The 11,104-nt window shown below is 54.3% G+C and overlaps 1 protein-coding gene across 2 annotated transcripts in view; it reads left to right on the top strand.

The window, feature by feature from the left end:
* Positions 1-559: 559 nt before the first annotated feature.
* Positions 560-11,104, top strand: part of CDK1 (cyclin dependent kinase 1) — a 129,524-nt gene continuing 118,979 nt past the window's right edge. The window contains exon 1 of one of the 2 annotated variants that reach the window (XM_029609753.1): positions 560-670. The gene's annotated coding sequence lies outside the window, so the exon portion shown is untranslated. Of the gene's footprint in view, positions 671-704; positions 955-11,104 lie in introns of those variants that run through there. The other variant, XM_029609752.1, reaches the window with a different exon arrangement.

Below are 11,104 nucleotides of genomic sequence, written 5' to 3'. Positions count from 1 at the left end.
TTATTTGACATTTAGAGACGCTTGGAATACACAGAATTTATCAGCTTTCAAAACAAACAGGACCCCAGGCGACAGCTGTCGCAGCCCTATCGGGCATTTACTTACCACATGCCAGACATCACTTTTCAGCTATTTTACAAGTCATTTAATGTACATTAGCATTACAAAATCCCTCAAATACTACAATGTTTGTACTTAGATTACAGATCACAAAAATGACGTCTTACAATTGTATGAAGAACTTCAAGTCCCACAATGCTCGTGCACTGGCTACGTTTAAGCACGTTAAGGTTAGAGGAGCCCGTCAGTGTAAACTTAACTCGGCAAAACTATTCGTATTTTGAATGATACACAATAGAATCCAGAAAAATAGTTGGTTTATATATAAAACAGGCAAATTCTGATATCCTCGCTTTTAACCATATACATTTCATAATAGTACAGTATATTCTTCCCTACATTTCCGGCCGCCCTTTAGTTGCGTTTTCGCGCCTAGGTGGCGGCACTGCAACAGCAGTGGGGAATGTAAAGTGAGGGTGACCTCCAATTGGCTGCTTTGAATGTCCTCTGCACCTTCGGATTGGTCCTGCGTGGGCAGTTTGGCGCGGTTAGTTTGAATGCCATCTTTTTTAAACAGCAGCTTGACTGAGAGGGAAGAGGCGGTGCTGAGGTAATATTTTGCCATTGGTGGGGGGGGGATGGGGGTGTTTTAAATTGCTGTCTTAGGTGGTAATGGTGTAAGGTTTTACAATCCGAGATCAGAAGAGAGAGAAGGCATATGAGTTTTTTTTTTTCCGTGCTCGCGACACGTTTGCCAGAGTGGGGTTAAGCCCAAGTATTTTGCGTTGCTGGAGCAACGGATTCGACTTTCGCCTTATTGTCTATAACCGGCGCTTCGGATCCTTGCTGATACCGGGTCGGCGGAGGGGTAGCAGCAGCAGGAGGAGGTAGCAGGTAGGGTGCAAGTCCCCGCTCTTGCTGGAGGCCTGCTAAGGGTCTATGCTCTCTTTATGAGAGTGAACATGGGGGTGCTAACCGTTCCCTAGTCCGGCCAGCCTGTAGTGGATTGCGAGCTATGGCCTTTCTTGCTTTCCGTGTACTCGGGTAGAAAAAAATGTCGTACCGTTTCTATTTTGAATAGCCCTGAAGGCTCTTTGTTTTAATTCTAGGTTAGGCCTCAGAACACTGTTTGTTCCTTGTAGAAGCATTTTTATATATGGAGAAAAAAACATGATAACTTCAAAAGGCAACTTGTCTTCCACTAATATTGAAATAAGTAAAAACTTTAGGTTGCACAGTGGAGGATCACCAACTAACTTGTATGAGAGTTTTGTTTGAGAATGTATGGATCTGCTTTGTCCCCTTAAAATACAGAGATTTATTTTAATAGGGGTGGGATCCCCAAACCTTTCAAGGGATAGGCCACATAAGATGTCAACTCACTGACAGGCCGATACAGTAAGGAGCGGTAGGAAGAGGTGCGTTAGGGCCGGGCGCACCCACCTTTGCCGCACGCACAGTTCGAATCACCTACTGCTCGATACTGTATTTAAATAGCATGCAAATGCCAGCCGCGTCCAAGAAGCGTCCGTGAAGCGTTAGGCCCGTGCAATCCATTTTACTGTATAGAGCGCTATACAGTGCTTATACAGTATCCTGGGTGCGCTGGTACCTGTCATTTCAAACGTCATTTCAAATGACGTTTGAAATGACAGGAACTAGGGGGGGATTGCGAGTCGTCCCCCCCCCCCCCCCCCCCCCCGAAGCAAGGTGCAGGGTGAAAATTAAAACAAAAGTGAATAAAGTGTAATAAAAGTAAATTTACTGCATGTTAATTTTCTTTGAACAGTCCTCTCTCTCCTCCTCCCGAGGCATGCACCGCAGCTCCCCTGCCTCCCGGGGGGCAGCCGGCGGCGAAAGCAGCTTGTAACAGCCCCCGCCGGCGAAGGTGAATGAATGTGCACCTGTGCGTGCAATTTTGGCGCTCAAGACGTGACATCACGATGTTTTGGCGTCACGGCGTGTGATGTCGGTGTCCGCTAATGCACTGCCTTGAGCGCCCAAATTGCATTCATTCACCTTCGCTGGCGGGGGCTGCTGGAAGCCTCTTTGGCTCCCCTGCCCCTGCCGGCGAAGGTGAATGAATGCAATTTGGGCACTCAAGGCAGTGCATTAGCGAACGCTGACGTCAAACGTCGTGATGCCTTGAGCGCCAAAATTGCACACACAGGCGTGCATTCATTCATCGCTGGAGGGGGCTGCTGGAAGCCGCTTTCGCCGCCGGCTCCCTCCGCCTGGATGAATGCACGCCCGCCGGCGAAGGTGAGTGAATGAATGCACGCCCACCGGCTCCCGTCTGGATGAATGCACGCCCGCCGGCGCGTATGGGCGTGCATTCATTCACTCACCTTCGCCGGCGGGCGTGCATTCATCCAGGCGTACGGGCGTCCATTCATCCACCTTAGCCGGCGGGGGCTGCTGGAAGCAGCTTTCGCTGCCCGCTGCCCCCGGGAGGCAGGGGAGCCGCAGTGCGTGCCTCGGGAGGAGGAGAGAGAGGACTGTTCAAAGAAAATTCACATGCAGTAAGTTTACTTTTATTACACTTTATTTACTTTTGTTTTAATGACTTGTCGAGCCGATTTTCGCCTTGCTTCAGGAGGTGGGGATTTTGACCGGAGCCTGCCTATTGCTGTCACACCACACTAACACCAGGGTAAGGGTCCTGGGTGGGGTGAGGGGGTCGTTTGCCCATGAAATTTCATCTCTCTGATCTGACGCTCCACACTAACGCAGAGGTAAGGGTAGGCGGTAAGTTAGCAGGTTAAACGCACGGCAAAACTACAGGTTAAAAAGGAGGTAATCGGAGCGTTTACATCTCATTTCCCTGTACGTACAGGATCAGTCCAGACGGTGGGTTATGTCCCCCGTCCAGCAGATGGAGTCAGAGTAAAACTTCGAGGGTGCTGGTATATAAACTGGTGCACCCTCCTAGATCCTCAGTATCTCTCTGACTCCAGCAGATGTGAGGAGGGGATCTCGTTGTTTCCCCAAATTTAGGGTTTATTACTCTATATATATATTATTCTTTCTTTTGTTGATGGATCAAGTTCTTTGAAAAAAAAAAAAAAAAAGTATTTTGTTTCGGTCAGCAGGGAGCCGGGGTTTCTGGGCTCCCCTGATCAGCCTGCCATCAGGACTGCCTCTTACCTCGTTTATTCTTCTCTTCTTGGGATCTGCAGGGGTAAGCTTGGGGGTAGTTTTTATTGTCTTGTGTTCCTTTTTCTTTCAGTGCAGGTTTGGGCGCGTTTTGAGGTGGATGCTGGTAGGGCCAGCCTCTCCCCTCCTTACCGTTGCGGCGTCTCACCTCCCCCGCGGCCCTACGACGCTTCATTCCCCAGGGCCGCAGACGGCACGGAGGTCCCATTCCCTTGCCGTCCCCGGGGTTGAGGGTGTTTGGGCGGGTGTGGGCAGGCACGGCGAGCCCGCTCTTCCCGCGCCGCGATCTCAGGCTTTCCCGGGGGGGGGGGGGGGGCTTCTCCCGGCGTGCGGCACTCGGAGGCGTCCCTTCGGCGCGATGCAACGCGCGCACTGTCCGTCCTGCGGCGGCCCGGGTCAGGGCGCCTCGAGGGACGGGCCATGCGGTCGTTGTCTCCCCGGGGGGGAGACGAGCGGCGCCCCGCCGACAGTTTCGCCGCCGCGCCAGGAGCGCCGCGGGCCTCGAGGGCTAGCCCCGCCCCCGTCTTTGGCGGGAGCGGCGGCCATCTTGGACCTAGAATGCAGCGCGGACTCGGACACGGAGGAGCCCGCTGAAGATTTTTTGCCGTCCGCCCCCCCGACCTCGGATTCGGGGCCTCTGCCTTCCACATCTGGACTCCCCAGGGACCCGCTGCCCTCTCCCTCGACGGGCCCGCTCAGTTTTTCAGCGGACTTTGTGGTGCTTATGCACCAGGCGTATTTGCAGAGCCTGAGCCCTCAGGGGGGGGACAGCTTTCTCTCCTCCTCCCGCCAAGGTCCCCAGGCCCTCGGGTGTTGTGGCTGCGCTACCGGGGACCGGAGGGGGCGGCACCAGGTTGCCCTTGAGTATACCACTCTCCCTGGGGGGCCCGTCACCCGCCCCGAACCTGGGGGGCGATCCAGTGTCACAAGTGGATGACGATTTGGCCCTAGCAGCGCACCTGGAATGCGATGATCCGTGGGTCCTTCGCATCTTCGCAAGGAAGAATTGGCGGAGCTCATTCCCCACGTTCTCAAGGAGTTGGACCTCGACCCTCCCGTGGAACCCCCGGGACCCCCGGCTCCCTCCGTAGCCTCAGCTACCTCCAAGGGTGACCCTGTCTTAGCAGGTCTGCGTCCCGTAGCGAAGACCTTTCCATTCATGATTCATTTCTCCATCTTCTGGTGCGGGAGTGGGATAACCCGGAGGCGTCCTTCGGGTTGGCAGGGCGATGGACAAGCTCTACCCTCTTCCGGGGGACTTTCTGGACCTACTCAGGGTCCCCAAGGTTGATTCAGCAAGAGAACTACCATCCCGGTCACAGGGGGCACCGCGCTGCGAGATATTTCGGATAGAAAGCTGGAGGTCGCCCTCAAGAAGATCTTCGAAATCTCGGCGCTGGGGGTCCGGGCGGCTATCTGCGGTTCGCTGACTCAGAGAGCCGGGCTTAGATGGGTTCAACAGCTCCTCACCTCTCAACAGTTACCGCCCGAGGAGGCAGCCCAGGCTGACCGCCTGGAGGCGGTCATTGCTTACGGGGCGGATTCTCTGCACGACCTGCTGAGGGTCCTGGCAAGGACCATGGCATCAGCCGTCTCTGCCAGAAGACTCCTGTGGCTCAGGAATTGGGCGGCGGACGCCTCCTCCAAGGCGAGTCTGGGAGCTCTGCCCTTCAAGGGCAGGTTTCTCTTTGGTGAAGACCTTGATCAGATCATCAAGACCCTGGGGGAAAATTCGGTCCACAGGTTGCCTGAGGACCGGCAGCGTTGTTTTCGTTCGTACACTGGAACTTCCAGGAACCGCTACCACCCCCAGAGGCGTTACCGAGGCTCCAGAACACAGAGCCCTAGGACACCTTCCACCAGGTCGCAAACGTGGACGCGGCCCTTTCGAGGTCGCAGACCGGCCAGGGACTCCTCGGCTCAGGGAGCCTCAGGCAAGCCTTCCCAATGATGTCAGGCCAGTCCACTCCTCGCTGCCCCGGATTGGAGGTCGCATCGCTTGTTTCGCGAGGAATGGACCAACATCACCACGGACCAATGGGTCCTGGATATTGTAAGAGAAGGTTACGCGTTGGAATTTGTGCGGGCCCCCAGGGATCGGTTCGTCTTCTCCCCCTGCGGGTCAAGTATCAAGAGACAGGGGGTGCAGCACACTCTGGACAGGCTGCTGACCCTGGGAGCCATCTCGCCCGTCCCCTTCGGAGAGGTGGGCTCGGGGCATTATTCGATTTACTTCGTGGTCCCCAAGAAGGACGGAGCCTTTCGTCCCATTCTGGACCTCAAGGAAATCAACAAGGTGCTCCGTGTCTCCAAGTTTCGCATGGAAACACTCCGCTCGGTCATTGCGGCGGTTCATCAAGGGGAGTTCTTAGCTTCCCTCGACCTCACGGAAGCATATCTACATATCCCTATTCATCCGGCCCATCACAGATTCCTTCGTTTCAAAATCTTGGGTCAACATTTTCAGTTTCAGGCGCTGCCTTTCGGCCTGGCGACCGCGCCCAGAACCTTCACGAAGATTATGGTGGTGGTAGCGGCCGCGCTCCGGAAAGAAGGCGTCCTGGTTCACCCGTACTTGGACGACTGGCTCATTCGTGCGAAGTCTCTGTCGCAGGGACGGGCGGCAGTCGACAGGGTGGTGTCTTTCCTTCAGTCCCTTGGCTGGGTGGTGAACTTCAGCAAGAGCAGCCTGAAGCCAGCCCAACAGTTGGATTTTCTGGGAGCGCGGTTCGACACGGCTCTGGGCAAGGTATTCCTGCGTCCGGACAAGGCTCAAGCGCTGCGGGATCTAATCGTCCGGTTTGCGTCTCTTCAGACACACACGGCGTGGGACTATCTCCAAGTTCTGGGTTCCATGGCGTTTTGCGATCAGCTTGGTGCCCTGGGCCTTTGCACACCTGCGGCCTCTGCAAATGTCCTTGCTATCGAGATGGAAACCAGTTTCCCAGGACTACCAGGCGATTCTCCCTCTTCCCCGGCCGCCCGGTCCAGTCTGAGGTGGTGGCTGGACCCCAGGAACCTAGCTCAAGGATGTTCCCTGGAAACGCCGGACTGGGTAGTGGTCACTACCGATGCAAGCTTGTCCGGTTGGGGGGCAGTGTGTCTCCGGAGCTCGGCTCAGGGCAGGTGGACGGTGGAGCAGTCTACCTGGTCAATCAACCGCCTGGAGACAAGGGCGGTTCGGCTAGCCCTGGTACAGTTCCTGCCTCTGATCAGGGGACGAGCGGTTCGGGTCCTCTCGGACAATGCGACGACGGTGGCATACATCAACCGGCAGGGGAGCACCAGGAGTCGTCTTGTCGCAGGGGAGGCCGCGCGCCTGATGGCGTGGGCGGAACGTTTCCTGGACCAGCTGGCGGCATCCCACATTGCTGGGGTGGACAACATTCAAGCAGACTTTCTGAGTCGTCAAGCGTTGGATCCGGGGAGTGGTCTCTCTCCGACGAGGCGATGTCGCTGATCTCCCGCAGGTGGGGGACGCCGGCGATGGATCTCATGGCGTCCGCCGCCAACGCAAAAGCTCCTCGGTTCTTCAGCCGAAGACGAGAGCGAGGCGCGGAAGGCGTCGATGCTCTGGCTCTCCCCTGGCCCACTCAGATTCTACTGTATGTTTTTCCCCCCTGGCCACTGGTGGGAAAGGTGATTCGGAGGGTGGAACGGCACCACGGCCAGGTCATCATAGTGGCTCCGGAATGGCCGCGGCGTCCGTGGTTTGCGGATCTGCTCGGCGTGTCGGTGGACGGGCCCCTCCGACTCGTGCACCTTCCACGGCTCCTGCATCAGGGCCCAGTATTTTTGGAACAGGCGGAACCCTTCTGTCTTGCGGCGTGGCTTTTGAGAGGAGGGCGCTTCTGAACAGGGGCTACGCTGTTTCTGTGGTGGACACCCTCCTCAAGGCGCGTAAGGCTTCAACGTCGATCGCCTACGTAAGGGTCTGGAAGGTCTTTGAGGTCTGGTGCTCGGCGCGGGGGGCCCTCGCGACCGCAGCTTCCCGCCATCACATCTTGGCGTTTTTGCAGGATGGGCTGGAAAAGGGTCTTTCCTACAATTCGCTCCGAGTACAGATGTCGGCCCTCGCGTCCTTGGCTCGCGCCTCCGGTAGACCGGACCCATCGTCTCATCCGGATATATCCCGGTTCCTTAGGGGAGTTAAGCACTTGCGGCCGCCGGTGCGTCCTCTTTGTTCCTCCTGGAATCTCAACTTGGTGCTGAGAGCCCTGGGGGGGCTCCCCTTCGAGCCCTTGCGTCACGCTTCCATCAAAGACGTCACCCTAAAGACGATTTTCCTGGTTGCAATAGCTTCGGCAAGGCGTATCTCGGAACTACAGGCGCTGTCGTGTAGGGAGCCCTTCCTGCGGTTCACGGACTCCGGGGTTTCCCTGCGGACGGTTCCTTCATTCTTGCCTAAGGTGGTCTCATCGTTTCACATGAACCAGGTGGTGGAACTTCCAGCCTTCCCAGGGGACGCCCCGGCGGCGCTTCGGTGCCTGGACGTCAAACGAGCGCTTCTTCTTCGCTATTTGGAGGTGACGAATGACTTTCGACTCTCCGACCATCTCTTTGTACTCTGGTCGGGTGCTAGAAAGGGCCGGCAGGCGTCCAAGACTACCATCGCACGCTGGCTTAAAGAGGCGGTGGCTGCTGCTTACATTGGTTCCGGGAAGGATCCTCCGGTGGGTATCAAGGCGCATTCGTTGCGAGCTCAGGCAACTTCCCATGCAGAGTCTCAGCTCGTCTCCATACAAGAAATCTGCCGGGCGGCGACTTGGAAGTCTCTCCACACTTTTGCCAGACACTACCGTCTCCACGTACCGATGACGGAGTCTGGTTCATTTGGGGACAGGGTACTTCGAGCAGGGTTCTCAGGGACCCACCCGGTGTAGGGAAGCTTTGGTACATCCCACCGTCTGGACTGATCCTGTACGTACAGGGAAAAGAAAATTACTTCTTACCTGCTAATTTTCGTTCCTGTAGTACTAGGATCAGTCCAGACGCCCACCCGGTATGAACCTGCTCGACTATTCTCTACTGTCCTTCTGCTCGCTGCTCCTTCCCTCTCGGGGGTAGTGGTCTTCTGTGTGTTGTTATGTTTAACAGTTCTTATTGCATGTTGCATAAATTTGTTCACAGTTTCAATCTTTGGTTGAGTTTATGCTTGATCCATCATCCTTGGTCTGTCCAGTTTTCTGGCTTGGCTTTGATATTCTCGATACTGAGGATCTAGGAGGGTGCACCAGTTTATATACCAGCACCCTCGAAGTTTTACTCTGACTCCATCTGCTGGACGGGGGACATAACCCACCGTCTGGACTGATCCTAGTACTACAGGAACGAAAATTAGCAGGTAAGAAGTAATTTTCTTATACATGCTGCTGGCAGAAAGGGTTACCGGTTGATTTAAAGAAGCGGTAAGGTGAGTTAAAAGGGATAGTGAATTGCGGGTTGGACTTACGCGGCCAAATTGTGAGTTAAAAGCGGGTTAGAAGCAGGGTAACCGCAGCCGCGCTTTACTGTATTGGCCTGTGAGAGGGCAAGGGTCTTCCTCTCCCTCGCCCACGAAACTAAGTCCTGAGTTATTTGAGAATTTTGATGCCTATGTCTGGCCCTATCAGTGGTGGAAATCCTGAGGGTGGCAGGGGACAGCATCCCCGCCCCCCAGTGTAGGTTGAGGCAGATAGTGTTAGTAATATCACCACTACTACCTTTTAACAGAAGGCTTTAGGAGGTTAGTGGCATGGAGCTGCCCTTACTACCCTAGAAAAAAAGCTTGTTGGATAGAGACCATTTCTGCTGACATTTACTATGTTAACTATTTCTCCAAGGTTGGCAACTCTGCCACACTCCCAGCAAACTTCCATCTGGATATCCACACACTGTGCTCCCAGTATCTGCTTGTCTAGGAAGGTAGGGGGCATGGAGGATGGATGGTAGGATGGTGTGTTCTTGTATGGTACATTCTCACACACACCCATGCACTTTTGCTCCCTCTCAACTTCTTTTCTTTTCTCAACCCTTTCCCCTACTCTTTTAATTCCCCTCTTCTAATTCCAGATTCATGGTATGAGCCCTGCTGAATCCACAGTTTGGTACTGTCTGTCTTCCTGCACTGCCCTTCACGTTGGCTAAAATATTCTTATAACTGTGTTGCAGCCTGTTTTCAGCCACATGGATCCGACTGCACAAGAAGTACTAAATGCTAGCGATACAAAACTACATATACTTGAAGTCAGTGTGGCATTGACGTGCCACACTGACTTCAAGTATATGTAGTGGAAGAATGTGCTTCTCCTGCTGCAGGCCAAATAAAGCTTCTCCTGTCATCACTGCTATGGGTTGGGTCAAACTCATTCTGTTGTTGCTGCTGGAGGCAGGATAAAATGCAGCCAAGGGTCACATCTGGACCTCTGACCATTGGTTGGAGATCTCTGTAATAGAGCCTTTCCTCTATTTAGCACCTTTTTCAAATTCAGCATAAGTGATACCTGTCTAACATGTTGATGTACACTTTCAGTTTAAACTATGTAGGTATGAAAACTTGCACTAAAGAAAAAATATGCTTTGTATGCACATTTAAATTGTAATATTTAGTATTTCCAATTATTCTGTTGGTTATTGCCTTGAGTGCTATACCAATCATGGTCCTCCCCAAGAAAATGAATGCTGCTTGTTTTGGGGATGAGCACCTAGCCCATTTGCTTCTAGCTGTTGCTACAGCTGAGGGTTTGTTCTACTGAATAAACCTGCAGTCTCTTGCTGATGTATCTTTTACTTTATATCACATCAACCTTTTTGAGTGTGTCTGAGGCAGTTTTTAAGAATGGGTTTGTTCTTGGTTTGCATAATGAGGAACTTGTCATGGTTGAGAGTGTCATTTGTTTGTTCCCTGTACGTACCAGGATCAGTCCAGACGGTGGGTTATGTCCCCCGTCCAGCAGATGGAGTAGAACAGAGCTTGAGAGTGCCACCATATAAACAGTACACTCTCTGCTGGAGCTCAGTATCTTTCTGACTCCAGCAGATGAGAGTTGGGGAAACCAGTGACTTCCCCAGGGTGACAGGATCCCAAATTTTCTTTCTTTCTCTCAGTTCTTTTCCTGTCACTTCTCTTTAAACATTTTAGATCAATTTAGTCTTAAAAAAAAAAAAAAAAAGTTCTAATTTTTGAGGAGGCGTGCCTCTACTCTGTTCTGCCTCCCTCCGCTGTTCCCTTCTCCTCCTTTCTGGGGTACGTGGACACCTGTTTAATTTTTTTCCACAGGTAATTTTCCTTTTCAGGACGGTGCACAGTGTATGCTGGTGGTGCCGGCCTCTGCACGCGACGGCTGACTGTCCCGCAGCCCGGCGACGTTTTTTCGCGGGCCTGGGTGCGCCGACAGGGGGGAACCCCCCCCTGACGTCTTGGGACCTCTTCGGTGGGTTGCGAAGGCCACTCAGGGCCCCCCCCGCGCCGCACTTCGCTTTTCAGGCCCCCCCCCCCCCCCCCCCCCCCCCCGAGGCGTTTCTGAACCCGGCGTTGCCATGCCGCGGTCCTCACGGTGCGAGACCTGCGGCGAGCCGGGGTCTCAATTTTCGAGGGAGGGGGTTTGTCCTCTGTGCCTCCCCGAGGGGGAAGGCGCCTCGCACGGTCCTGGCTCTGCTTCAGTGCCCCCCTCCCCACAGCCCGGGAAGCGCGGGCCGGCCACTTTTCCGCCATTGGCGGGAAAGGCGGCCATTTTAGATGCGGATCGCGAGGCGGCAAGGTCTCCAGAAGAGGAAGGGGTCTATCGTGACGTTTCTCTCCCACATCGGGCCTCTGAGGGGGGATTGCCCGACCGGGTGCCTCAGGAGGGCCCCCCCTCGGGCATGTCATCTGGTCTGCCGTTCTTTTCGCCTGACTTTATTTTAAAGA

Source organism: Rhinatrema bivittatum, chromosome 7, assembly GCF_901001135.1.
Source record: "Rhinatrema bivittatum chromosome 7, aRhiBiv1.1, whole genome shotgun sequence".
Lineage (NCBI taxonomy): Eukaryota > Metazoa > Chordata > Amphibia > Gymnophiona > Rhinatrematidae > Rhinatrema > Rhinatrema bivittatum.
This window is presented reverse-complemented; position numbering and strand designations above follow the sequence as displayed.